General features: G+C 36.5%; 2 non-coding genes across 2 annotated transcripts; both read left to right on the forward strand.

Annotated features, from left to right (window-relative positions):
* Nucleotides 1-11,707: 11,707 nt before the first annotated feature.
* Nucleotides 11,708-11,787, forward strand: LOC124527434 (small nucleolar RNA U2-19). The gene has a single exon (XR_006965883.1). It is a non-coding gene; the product is annotated as a small nucleolar RNA U2-19 (small nucleolar RNA).
* A 150-nt stretch (nt 11,788-11,937) lies between these two features.
* On the forward strand, nt 11,938-12,007 carry LOC124527433 (small nucleolar RNA U2-30). Its single transcript, XR_006965882.1, has one exon. It is a non-coding gene; the product is annotated as a small nucleolar RNA U2-30 (small nucleolar RNA).
* The last annotated feature ends 2,185 nt before the right edge of the window (nt 12,008-14,192 follow it).

The raw sequence follows: 14,192 nt of genomic DNA on the forward strand, positions 1-14,192 counted from the left end.
CATGGTCAAGACATAAATGAATGACTATGGCTGTGTTCCAGTAAAACTTTATTTATGAATGCTTTATATGAAATTTGATTTTCATATATTATTCAAGTGCTGCTGTAAAATATTTTGCATTTTTTTCCAACTATTTAAAAATGTAAGAATCATTCTCAGCTTATAGGACATACAAAAACAGGCAGCAAGCTATGTTGGCCTGTGGGTCACAATTTGCTGACCCCTGATGTATTGTATACTAGTGGGGACAGCTTAAGTGACCTTGGGCTCTGGGACAGGGAGGCTCCGAGCCTCAGGCTAAGCTTTGGGTGTATTATCTAGTGGTCACTAAGAGTTTACCTATTCATTATATAGCTGTACTCTTCTGATCCTAAAGTTCTCAGTTTGCTTTGACCTCTCAACCCACTGAGCTGGCACTTCTTCCCCTCTGGTCCCTGATTCTGCAAATCCCTCAGAGCCACCTTTGCGTTATTCTCGGACTCAGGTTGCTCTCACACCATACTAGGTTCTTTTGTAGCCTTTATACCAGTGTCTACACACTCTGAAACTGAAGGGAACATGCGTATGTCAATATCCTTCCTCCTCCAAACTGAACCTCCCACTCTTCTGACTGTACTGAGCTACCACATGTTTGCCAGAACAGCCCTGGAACATTAGATTCCTGCAGAAGTACTAAGTGCTGAGGAAGGCTACAGCTCCTCTGCCCTTAGTTTTCCTGTTTACATTTGTAAACAAATTTGTAGCAAACACTCTCCTTATTCTGCGTGGGGCTTCAAAGCATCAGAAGGTAGATTAAAATTCCATTACTTTTATCTCCAACATCATATTCTTCTTTCAGAAAGAGTATTGTCCTTCTCCCCTTCCCTGATGCCAAAATAGTGGACAGCCTCCTGAGAAAAATCAGTTTATTAATAAGGAAATTAATTTAGGAAGTATTAAAAATATTTCACCCTTAATATGTAGGTTTCCATGGATAGAAATGAAGAGGTTTAAAAATTCTGGCAAACAAGAACAAGATAAGTCAAAATAAAAAAAGAAAGAAAGCAAACAGAAGACAGAAGATTGTCTACAAAGACACAGCTTTCATTCAAAAGCAAAATGCTTATTTTATGATTTGGTCCAGAAACCATTCTAGGATAAAGAACCAATTTATAATGAGGCAAAATAACCTTCATGTTAATTACTAACAGAGCTTTTTCCAGATAGCATTGTGCTCAGAAAGTATATTTACTAGAAGAAAAGTAATACTTTATCGTATGCAAACGTGTGATACAGAAGCATTTTTAATACTGTGAAATAAAACCCATGTTGAAAAATTTTGTTAGTGAAATAGTTTTTTTTTTTATGTGGCCATGAATTAATATAACTAAAAAAGAATCTGGAGATGGCTTAGTAAATACTCATTATCTAGTAAATAATTATTCAACAACTATTTATTGAGTACTTGCCATATGCCAAGCACTACTGTAAGGCCAGATATTATGTAGTAAACAAAACGCTGTCAAGCAGGAGGCAGACAACAAACAAGATAAATAAGTAAATATATATTATGTGAATCAATGATGTATTCTAAGAAGGAATTATAAAACAGGGAAAGCCCTATGAAATGCAAAGTTAAGCATTAAAATTTTAGATCAAGTGTCCAGGAAAGTATTATTAAAAGATGACTTTTGAATAAAAATATGAAGTGAGGGAGCTAACCATGTAAATATAATAAGAAAGGATATTCCAAGCTATGAGAGTACAAAGTTCAGAGGACTTCTTGAATGTATGTCTGATATGTTTGAGAAACAACAAGGAAGCCATAGTTGCTGAAGTCCTAAAAGGGAAAATTGAAGGTTGAGAGTTCATGCATGTGGAACCAGTGAGGCTTTTTTGGGTTTTGTTCTGTATTAGAAAGCCATGGAAAATTTGGGGGCAGAGAGTTTACCTAATCTGATGATACTTTAATAGGATCACTCTGGCCACTGTGCTGATAAATAGTCTACAGGAGGACAAGATTGGACACATAATCCAGGCATGAGGAGATGGTGCCTTGGTCTTACATGATAGCAGTAGATATGATGATAATGATCAGATTCTGGATATATTTACAGGTATAATCAAATAGATTTCCCTATAGACTTGGAATGAGATTCAAAAGTACAGGAGTGATCAGGCATGGCACCAGGTGTTTTGGTTTGAGACGCTGGAAATAGAAACCTGTCACTTACCGAAATGGCAGCAAAATGCTAGGGGAGCTTGCTTGGGGGGATATATCAGAAGCTCAGTTTTAGACAGGTTAAACTTTAGGAGCGTCTTAGACATCTAGATGCAAAGGTTAAGGGGGCAGTTGAAGCTAAGGAAAGAAATGTGAGCCAGCTATATAATTGTATAAGTCACCAGTACACAGGATTTATAGCCTGGAGATTGCATAAGATCAAGAGAGGAGAAACCAGCAAAAGAAATTGAGTAGGAATGGACAAAAAGGTAGGAAGAAGGCTAGATAAGTCACATATGTTGGGAACTAAGTGAAGACAGTACTTTAAGAAGTAGAGATATATCAGATGTTGACATTGGAGAGCTATGTGTTCGACTTGTTAGCACATTCTGGTTGGCTTCTCCTTCATGCATTCTTTGGATTAGTGATGTTGAACTGTAGCTGTTTATGTTTGATGACCCACTGAATGAGTAAACATACCTGAACACCAGGCTTGAAAATAGTGGCTGAATGAGTTAGCTAACCAAGAAAATTTTCTACTAAGAATGTTTTGGATTAAGGCATTCAATACTACTGAACAAATATTTCAAGTTGTCTGGAGATCAGAAATATGAATGAGATGTAACCATTATCCTTCGGGAACTCACATGCTAATAGAATTCATTAAAGGCAATGCACAAATAATGTAAACATAAAATGTAATCAGTATGAATCTTAATCCACAAAAGTCAGGTGCACAAGAAATGTAAATTTGTTTATTTTTCAATACTTCAACTTAATTTTGTATCTTGGGTCCCCATTTGATCAGGTGATAAAAATAAATTCTTAATCAGGTCAAAACAATTTCCTTTATTATAGGGGTTTTGTCATAAATCTAGGGTTTGTTTGTTTTGATTTTTGTTTTAGTTTGCTTGTTTGTTTTTTCAGAGAGAGAGAGAGAGCCATCAGGGGAGGGGCAGAGAGGGAGAGAGAGGATCCCAAGCAGGGATGCTGAGGCTCAAACTCATGAACTATGAGATCATGACCTAAGGTGAAACCAAGAGTCAGTAACTTAACTGACTGAGTCACCCAGGTGCCCCAATCTAGGGTTCTTATGTAATGACTTGGTATCAAGAATGAGGGGATGAGATTGGGCTCCTTCCTCAGGAGCTCTTCCTGTCTGCACCCTCTGAGATCCATATGTTCCCACCTAATTCTCAGACACTGACCCAGGCAGGTTGCCTCTGCATTTTCTCATGTTCCCTCCTTTATGAACTCTCCAGGTCTGGCTTTCTATTACTTATGCAGTCTCCAGGAGGCACAGCAAGTCATCAGATGCCCTCCCTCACTGGTATGGGTTGTGAGAAATTCTGTGGTTTCTAAGGCTTATCTTAGACCTGACACTCTAGCCTGTTTTTTATTTTTTATTTTTTATTTTTTTGCTTCCACATGATTCTGGGAACAATGTGGAGGACTGGGTCATGGGACTTGTTTGAGTACTCACTGAGAAAGAGGAAATGGACCTCGCTCTGAGATCTTGGATCTATGCCTACACATTTTTCAAGCACGGGGAGAGGGATGGAACACAGGGGCCCACCATACATAAATGTTCTTGCTTATCCTCTGATTATCTCTTCCTTCTCAGTCCAGTTAGATTTTATTGAATTGATGAACATGGAAAATACTGATACTGGCTATCATGTTTTCTTACAATTCCATTGTTTGTTTGTTTGTTTGTTTGTTTGTTTGTTTGTTTTAAACCTTAAGCTTTGGAGGGGCACCTGAGTGGCTCAGTCGGTTAAGTGTCCGACTTTGGCTCAAGTCATGATCTCATGGTTTGTGAGTTCAAGCCCCGCATCAGGTTCTATGCTGACAGCTCAGAGTCTGAAGCACACTTAAGATAATCTCTCTCTCTCTCTCTCTCTCTCTCTCTCCCCCTTCCCTGCTCATGCTCTGTACTCTCTCTTTCTCAAGAATAAAGAAACATTAAAAAAAAATCTAAAAAAACAAAACCTTCTGCTTTGGAAAGTCTAAAAGGCCTTTCTCCTAACAAAGAGTTTCGGAGGTCCTTTCAGAAGTTGTTTATTCTTTTCCCTTTTTATTTATGATATTGGTCATACCCATTCCCTGAAACATTAATGTGGAATATTATAGCTGCCTTCTCTAGGATAGGAAAAAAAAAAAAAAAGGTCATGGACTAGAAAGAACTACAGTTAATATCTCAAAGTATTATCCTACTTATTTTTTTTTCTGCTAGTAAATATTTGCATCCTTGAAAAAAAAGTTGTTTTTATTTCAAAGTCCCTTCCATGCTAAGAAGATAGGAGCTTAGTTGAATTTGTTTCTCCATAATCTTACCTCCTACACGCAAACAGCCAAGGGAACCATTTTCACCAGGGTGTCCAAGATTGGGTGATAAGATTGAAAGTTGGATGAAGTTTTCACCTCACTCTACTAAGGTCTTGGGAGATAACAGCAAATATATATACTGGTCTCTACCCGTGGTTCCTGGCACAGGGCTCCCAAGACTCTTGTAAATTCGTTAATGACAATAGCACTTGGTGCATCGTTGTTGTTATTGTTGTTTTTAATGAGTCTACTCTGAGTAGGGTCATGGATGGGAGCTGATCACCAGAAAGACGAAGCCATGATTAGAACTTTGGAATTTTCAGTAGCATCACACACACACACACACACACACACACACACACACACACACACAACCACTCTCACTTCTCAATACATGGGAGAGGAATGGAGTTAATGATGTGTCATGCTTACATGAGGAAGCCTCCATAAAAATCCCAATAGTACAGGGTTCAAAGAACTTCCAGGTTAGTGAACACGTATGAAGAGAATGATGCACCTCAACCGTATGGGTACAGAAACTCCTGTACTTGGGACCCTTCCAGACCTCATCTTACATATCTCTTCATCTAGCTTTTTTTCTGTATCCTTTATCATATCCTTTAATAAACTGGTAAACCTAAATACATATTTCCCTGAGTTCTGTGAGCATCTCTAGAAAATAATCAAATCCAAGGGGAGGGACTCATGGGAACTTCCAATTTGTAGCCAAGTTGGACAGAAGTTGTGAATAACCTGGGGACCTACTACTTACAGTTGTTATCTGAAGTGAGAAGCTATCTTGTGAGACTGAGCCTTTAACCTGTGGGATCTGATGCTATCTCCAGGTAGACAGTGTCAGAATTAAGTTAAATTGTTAGACACTCAGCTGGTGTTACAGAATTGCTTTGTGTGGGGAAAACCCCCAACACATTTGGTGACCAGAAGTAAAGTAAGGCAAAGTGCTGTTATGAAGTGTAAAGAAGGCACACAGGAGATGAAGGACTGGGTAGTTTTTCTAATACACGTCTCCACTCACTGTGTCAGCAAACTCTCTCCAGTCTTAATTTTATTCTCCCCCATCCACAAAAGCCAGGCCACTGTTGTAGGTAGAACTTCACTACTTCCTGTTCCCATGGTTAGCTGGGACTAGCCTCTAAGAAATTCATGCTCTAGTGCAATGATGGTTCTCAATTGTCTTTGCCTAAAGTCAGTACCATGAATTGGCTTCCGACACCTATCTCGATCCATGCCTTCTAATAGAGCTGCGTCCAGCACCTGACCCTTGGCTACCTAACATAGAAAGAAAATGGTTTCCTGACTAGGTTTTTGCAAGACCATAGTTGAGTCTCCCACTCTGGATTGCTCCTGTGACTCCTCAAGTCCATCTTAGCTTCCACATAACCAGCAGTGAACAGATACTCTTTATAGATTTAGTCCACCAGCAAATTGTTTGATTCTCTTATAGGCGAGGCAGAAAGAAGGGTGTCTGTGAAGCTTGTAAATACTCTTCTTAAAGTGTTTCCTCTGCAGGACTGAGGCTTCCTACATTTATTGGGGATTACAAAGCTTCTAAAACTCACTAGCAGAAATTATACAAGTGAGAAGAATCTAGTTAAAACTACCTCTAGAGTTGGTACTGTTTCCCATTTCTTAGCTCTTTTCCCCTTTACGAAAATAAAAGAGCACAGTAGCTGAAAATTAAGCTGGATTAAAGTAGCTAAAATAATATACTTAGAAAATCCATTTTATTTATAGGAAAATGTCTTCTGAGAGGACACATTGATTTTTATTCTATTTTACATGTCTAAAAATTATCCAATTCTAGGATTAAGGAACTTAAAAATTCGTTGATTCTAATTAATCAGAACATTTTCTTTCACTTAGTTCTGGAAACCCTTAAAAAGTTATTAGCTGTCAGCAGCTTCAATGCCAGTTTATTAGAGGCTCTGACTTGGTGCCTGCTGGTAGTTATTGTGAAGGCTGAAAGGTTAACAAGAACGGGCTGCTACCAACCTCGTTGCCAGGTGTTTTTCCCTGCAGTTAATGGACCTGAGCCAATTGAAATTATCACTCTAGAACTAGTCACAGACACTCTTAATCTTTGCATAGAAACATTGGTAGAGGGAAAAAAGGCTGGAATTTGTATTGTTGTTTTTCACCATCATCACATTTGGAACAATTAATATAAAGTATAGTTAATCTTCTACTTGTAAATGAAGGCCTGACAAATCCAAAAAGAAAGAAACCATTTAAAATCATATGCGTGTATAACATGTTCCATTAAAATAATGATAGTCCCTTCAATGAAACAATGTCTTGTAAAAAGTATTGCACTTTTTTTGAGGCATGGTGGTTAAGGGCAACATAGGTATTAACATGTCTAGGTTTTTTTGTTTTTTTTTTTTAATTGCTGGGTTTATAAATCTGAACAGTTGTAATGAAATAACAAGAATCAACCAGATGGAACTGAAGCCAGTCACTGTGGGTTTTTGAGACATGCATGCTGTTTGGGGGGATTGAATAAGTACTTACCAATCCAAAACAGAGCAGATGGCAATGCCAACAGGTAAGCACTTGCTTTATCTTCCAGATATTGTGGTTCACTGAATATCCCTATTTATTTTGGGAACTTTAGCACATCTGTAAATCAGATGAAAGACAAACAGAGGTGACTGAGAAAGACTTGAATGAATTGTGGAATTCTAGGACTTTCACACTGTCAGATGCAGACAGAAAGAATCTCATCGTCTGCCAATCTTTAGGAATCATGTAGAATTTTAGGTAGCAGCAGCTGAAATTAAAGACTTAGCTGAATAAAATACAAGAGAAGAAAATGCTATTATTGCATGAAATCCAAAATTAAATAAGTGGGAACAAGAGTAAGAAGAATGGAAGTGAACTACATATAATAGAAGTGAAAACGCTCATATCCAATGTCCACACGAACACTGTGTTCATCTAGTGCAAAGACCTTGGTTTCTAAATACCATTCTCCACATAAAGGAACCAGAGTTCCTTGGAAAAATGGCTGAGGCAGAGAAAACCACTGGTGAATTTAAATGTTCTTACAGTGTCAGAAAGCAAGAAAGTACTCAATGATTAATGGGGACATAACAAAAAAACCATAAGAACTAGCTTCAAAGATCCAACTGGTCAAATTTGGGACAATTGAAACATTTTTTTTAAAGGAAATAAATTATAACAGTGCATTAAAAAAGGGTCAATAAAAATGTATGGGGGAGGGAGAGGAAAAAAAGCTCTTTGTAACAAAAGAATGTTAGCTATTATGTGTAGAAGGAATGATAAAAATAAAATCATCACTTTGCAAACAACAGTGTAGGAATTGATTTAGGCAAGAATCACCAAATGGTGCTAAAAACCATAGGGTGAACGGATTGCCACATTCTCAAAGTTTCACCTAACATATGATTTATTGATACAAAGGGCAAATAAAGGTATTTTTACAATAGTGAAAGTGTCTTAACCAAGGGATCAAAGTAAGCATCACCAGTAATGCCTCAAATTAGCATTATGTATCTTTTGATAAGATGCAAGGGGAAGTATGCAAACCACCTATGGCTATGTGCAAAAAAAATTTAACCTGAAAGTAGTGGTGAGAAAACAAGTTCATACTGTAGAATATTGCACAAAACAATTGCCTTGGATTTGACAAACTTGTCAAGTTTGTAAAAGAAAAAAAAAATAAAATAAAATAAAAACAGAGAAAAGAAAAGAAGAGGCAAAGGAATGGATATAGATTAAAGGAGACAAGACAATTTAATGCAACTTGTGATCCTCGAATAGATATAAATAAATAAATAAATAATAAAAGCCACATTAACACAACTTATTAGGAACACACATGGGACAAATGGAGAAATTTTAATGAAACTGTTTATTAGACATTATTGTGCTCATATGCAAAGTCCTAGATATGAAAATAATATTGTGTTCATATAAAAAGAAGTCCTTGTTCTTATGGGGCACCTGGGTGGCTCAGTTGGTTGAGTATCCAGCTTTGGCTCAGGTCATGATCTCACAGATCATGAGTTCAAGCCTCGCGTCGGGCTCTGTGCTGACAGCTCGTAGCCTGGAGCCTGCTTTGGGTTCTGTGTCTCCCTCTCTCTCTGCCCCTAACTCACTCACATTCTGTCTCTGTCTCTCTCAAAAATAAATAAACATTTTTAAAAATTTTTTAAAAAGAAGTCCTTGTTCTTATGAAATACATGTTGAAGCATTTAGACTAAAACATCATTATGTTTGCAACTTAATTCCAAATATCTCAGCAAAAAAGACATAAAGATAAAATGGATACATTGATAGATATTTTCTTTTTCTTTTTCTTTTCTTTTTCTTTTCTTTTTTTTTTTTTTTTTTTTTTTTTTTTTTTGAGAAACAGAGACAGTGTGTGAACAGGGGAGGGGCAAAGAGAGAGAGAGATACTAAATCTGAAGCAGGTTCCAGGCTCTGAGCTGTCAGCACAGAGCCCGATGTGGGGCTCGAACTCACAAACTGTGAGATCATGACCTGAGCTGAAGTCGGACACTTGACAGACTGAGCCACCCAGGCTCCCCTATGTTGACAGAATTTTTAAAGCAAATGTAACAAAAATGATAAAAATTAGAACTTATAAGGGAAAGATATATGTGTGCCCATTATACTATTCTTTTAACTTTTTATAGGATTTAACTTTTTTTTTTAATTTAGAAAAGATAATGTTCATTTCTAAGCGGCTCAATGCAGTGGCTGAGGAAACCCCTGAAATCCCAAACAGATAATAATGTCTCTTGGCAGCTATGTCAACAGATCTTCTGCAAGTCCCCACTGGTACATAATGCTACTTGGTCATCACAGGTCACCACCAATGGGCAAAATAAAAACACAATGTAAATAATATCAGATAAGAAAGTTTCATTTCCATTCAAGTCACATCTGGCTTTCTTTGAGAGCATGGCAGTTAAGTGACCAAAATTCGTTGCTAGGCACAAGAGACTGTATAGAACTTCTTAGAATTGATGACAGTCAATCTGTTAAAACTGCTGGTAGGTTTCCCTAATGAACACCGAAATTTCTACATAAAATTGAATAAAAAATTTAAACAAAAAACAAAAAACTTTGCTTAAACTGTTAAGCCTGCTAAGTCAAACTGATCCACCATACCACTCTAAAGCTTCTGAAAAGTAAGTTGCCTTCTTTTTTTGTCAACATGGAGAATTGAAGTTACTTGATGGTTTAGAAAATTATTCATTCATTCAACAAATATTGATTGAGCAGTGTTATAGGTGCAACAAGACAGAAATAAGCAAATATGTAATATAATGTCAGTGCTATAAGGGGAAAAAAAGAAAGCAGTGTCATGAAGGAAAAGGATGGCAAGGAAATAAAAAAATAATAATTTTTGGTAGGGTGGTCAGACAATGCCTATAGAGATGAAGAATTGAAGACATAGTGAATGTCCAGGAAATAATTTATAGTCGAATTTGGCCTTGCATAGCATACATATGTAAGAAGTTGGATTTAAGGCTGACAATAATGTTGGGGCTAGGGCTGAGAAGCCTTGAATACCAAGCTAAGTTGTTTAGACTTTATACAATGAGAAATAAATGAAATGAAATGATGTAATCAGTGTTGTGCTCTTATTTTTTTTCCCAAAGAATTTGATACTGTATATTAAAGTTTTGTAAATTCAATTTCTTCAAACCTCAAGGAAAAAGCAATTTAATTTTCTTTACAGCCATATTCTGTCGATTGCCCTAAAGGAAAATGTGCATATTTTAGTCAACTCTCAATTATCTGTACAACATGGAAGCACTGTCAAGAAAGGAGCCCAAAATTTGTGTCAAAGCCACACTGTGAGATTGAGACCATGATCTGATTTCCTGAAGCAACCAAAATTGTATGAGGAGCAGTTTCATTAAAATGTTCCTCTGGACAGCAAGCAAATAGAGAAACCTGACACTATGAGGAGTTACGCTGCTGCTCATGAATGTTTGTTTTGTTTCTACTCAATAAGCTTGTTGGGGAGGAAGAAGTTTTCTCTGCCATTCAAGATTCTTCTGGTTGGTCTAAGTTAAATTGACATCAGACAGATTAACAGGAGAAAAATCAAATTTAATTTTGGAGATACAGGAATCCCACATATATGAAAGATTCAAAAACAGAAAAGTAAAATGAGGTATATTTACATATGCCATCCTGAACCAAGGATAAGGGGGCAGGGGTGTGGGACTTCAAAAGGAAGAAAAGGAATTCACAAGAGATGAAAAAGACTAAATGTTTGGCAAACAAACGTTTACTGGGCCATACAGAAACAATGAGACATACAGAGAAATTTTAACAAATAGACTCTATGCTAAATTCCTTCCTGTCTACCACCTCTTTTCATATTATAATGTAGTTATCTATAGTGATAGCTCTATTTCTAGAGCAGGTCCTCCATCTAAATTCCTTTAGGCAGTTAAGGAAAAAGTCAAAGTTTTCTCCTGAGTTTTTGGTTCTTGATTGTCCTCAGCTCAAAATACTCTGCATGTCAAAGTGGCACATCTTGGGGCAATTCATTCTAAACTCCTACCAGCTAATCTTTGATCTTGTGTCACAAGTGTCTCAGTCGACCAGGGTAAATCCAGATAAAGGTGATACAAAACAGATTACATATTTTCAATAGAAAGATTAACATGGAACACAGATGATCCATGTATAGTCAACAATGCAAAGCACTGAAATTATACTACAGAGTATCAACAAATATCCACACTTCAATACTTTGGAAATGAATGAAGATAATAAATAGAATTATTTTAAATTACTCAGGCATTAGCTCTTCCTCTGTATTTCATTACTTATTCATTTATTTGTTCACCAAACATTCACTGGAGTACCAGACAGGCAAAAGGCATTGCTGTGAACTGTGAGGAGCAATGTCCATAATTATTTCCACTTTCCTAGTAGCAATCTGTTATAATTCAATGTAGCTTTATAATTTTAAAATTAGAGCCTTAAATTTGGGTAGCTGTACAATCTAAATTTCTCTAGCATTGTCTTATATGTTGAGGCTCTAGACTTATAAGGTTTCCATTCATAAGTTATGTGGTATTGGACAAGTTAAATATCTGTCTGGGGATCATTTTCTCATCTGTGAAATAAAAATAGTCCTCTCTGAGATTTGCTCTTACTGAAGTGAATCAATGATGAAAATAGACAATTCTGAGCATCAGAAGACCTTCTAATTTACCTGATGCATGATCCCTATAGTTCTGAAAAGCAAAAAAAAAAAAGTAATTTAGAAAAATAAGGGCTTACGTCTGGAGTGTGTGTGTGTGTGTGTGTATAAAGATGACAGTGTATAACTGAGGACTTGATGAATGAGATTGGGGTGAGTATGGAGGGGATATGAAAGACTAATCATTTCTGAGCAATGATGGAAAGATTTTACTACTGACATTTACAACTATGAATGTTTCTACATTTGATCTGAGCTCAAGAAAAACAAAATAAGTGCATATATTCCATAAGGTTGCTGAGAAAACTGAGATTAGGCTTATGAAATACTTAGAGTCTAGCACTTAGCAATAACTCAGTCAATGTTTAGTGATGACTATTATTTGTAATTATTATCATTAGAATAAATGATGAAATTATTAAAAGTATTAGAAGCTCAGAATAAAGTCTTAAATATTTTTATTATGCTAAAAACACAGAGATTCAATATGTATGTGTTTGCCTTGTACCAAGAAGGAAAAGAAAACAGAACCATGTTACAAATTACAATATAATATCATGTATTTATAGCTTCAAGATACAAACAGGAGTAGTAGTTATTAAACTGATGGGGACAAGAGGGACTTGTAATGCCTAATTACCCCTCCCTTTGGGATTAGCATAAAGTCACTTTTCCTGATCATTAGAGGGTACAGGTTCACCCATAAGTATGGACCAAATGAATATGAACAGATCCACTGACAGACACCTTGAGAAATAAGATAATTCAGATGGTCAAGCCTGACACCTGAGGCACAGAATTCACTTTATAAACTCATCATAGTTGTGTTAGCAATAAAATCTCACACCTGTTTTTTTAGTTTTTTTTTTCCTTGGTGATGCCATCAGTTATTGTAGGTGATTTTTCCCCCATGTATTTGATATCCACAGGGCAAATGTTTTCACCCTGCTCAGTGAACTGTGCTAAAACATCTTTCTGAAACCCTTCATTATTACCTTTGAAGGGATATAGGTCTTTAAAATCTCTTTACAGAGAACTTATACAGGGGAAAAAAAAGCATTCTCATCTTAAAATCTCTTTACAGAGAACTTATACAGGGGGAAAAAAAAGCATTCTCATCCTCCCCCCCCCCAAACACACACACACACACACACACACACACACACACGACCATTATAAGCCCCCACTGGGTATATACTATCATCTCGTAATTAACAAAAACAGTGCCTTATACTTGCCTTTTTCTCACTTCCATAAAGCTGCTGGTTCTTGAATTTTCCAAGACACTGAGGACAATTTTAAAGCTATTAGTGAATTGTGGAGAAATATTGGTCTTAAGGTACTGTGTTTTGTTTGTTTGTTTCTTTTTTTAATTGTCTTATTTGTATTTTAAAAAGTTTAAATACAGAATATATGGCACTGGAGTCACAGGGTTAGAACAAGTTGCTTCTGGGGAACTTCCTCAGTTTAATCATCTTTTCCAACCTCACACTATTCCAGACCATCAGGAAAATTAGAGTATTTATGCCAGACACCCCTGAACTTAACATGTATTTCCTTTCCTTCTCCTGAAACCATTTGCCTGGGACTTTATCCTGAAGTTTTTAACAGATAAATGGGGGAAAACCCAACTGTACATTTCCAACACGTATCTGATTGTTATATTCTGTACTCATTCTAGAATCATCACATGTTATGATGGGAAGTTAGACACTCTCTTAAATATAGATGGCAAATGGAAATCCATTTTAATGGTTGGGAGCAAATTATTCAGATTCAGATACCAACCCCAGTCCCAGTAAACTAGTAACCCCCAACTAAACCCCAGTAAACCCCAAGCTAAGTAAACCTGTACCAGGTAGCCACCTTCCCTGACTTCATTTACTTATCTATAAAATGGGGATAAAAATATCTCATAAGATTGTTGTGAGGATAAATGTGATAATTTATTTTTAAATGTGTTAACTATTGTGATGCCTGGCATTTAGTAAGCATTCACTAATTTGTGGCTATTTTACAGCTTTCTTCATGTTTGCATGTTCCAATTGTAAACACAGACTTTCAAGTCAGAACCAGGTTCAAAGAATATTATGTATAAGATATTTGTGATAAAATTCACCTTTTTGAATCTCGGTTTATTCTTCTATTTTCTCAAAGGCGTTCTGAGGATTAAATAGTGACCATAAAATACCTAACATACATCCTGGAACTTAATAATTACTCTGTAAGCGATAGTTTCTTCCCCCATTTCCATTACTATATATCCCAGCAAATATAAAAATGTAGTCAACATGTAATAGTCATAAATCTAAATAATACTGTTGACTAGTCCATTCTTTGCTATTCATTGCCTGCCAACTGGAAAGCCAGTTGGAAACATGATGGCCTTGGCTTTGGCAAATGAGATATTGGCACAAGTGCACTGGGAAGCCTTTTTTGAAGGGC

Source organism: Lynx rufus, unplaced genomic scaffold (genome assembly GCF_022079265.1).
Source record: "Lynx rufus isolate CCGP_SWC_20201006 ecotype Redwood Valley unplaced genomic scaffold, mLynRuf1.p SCAF_5, whole genome shotgun sequence".
NCBI classification, from domain to species: Eukaryota; Metazoa; Chordata; class Mammalia; order Carnivora; family Felidae; genus Lynx; species Lynx rufus.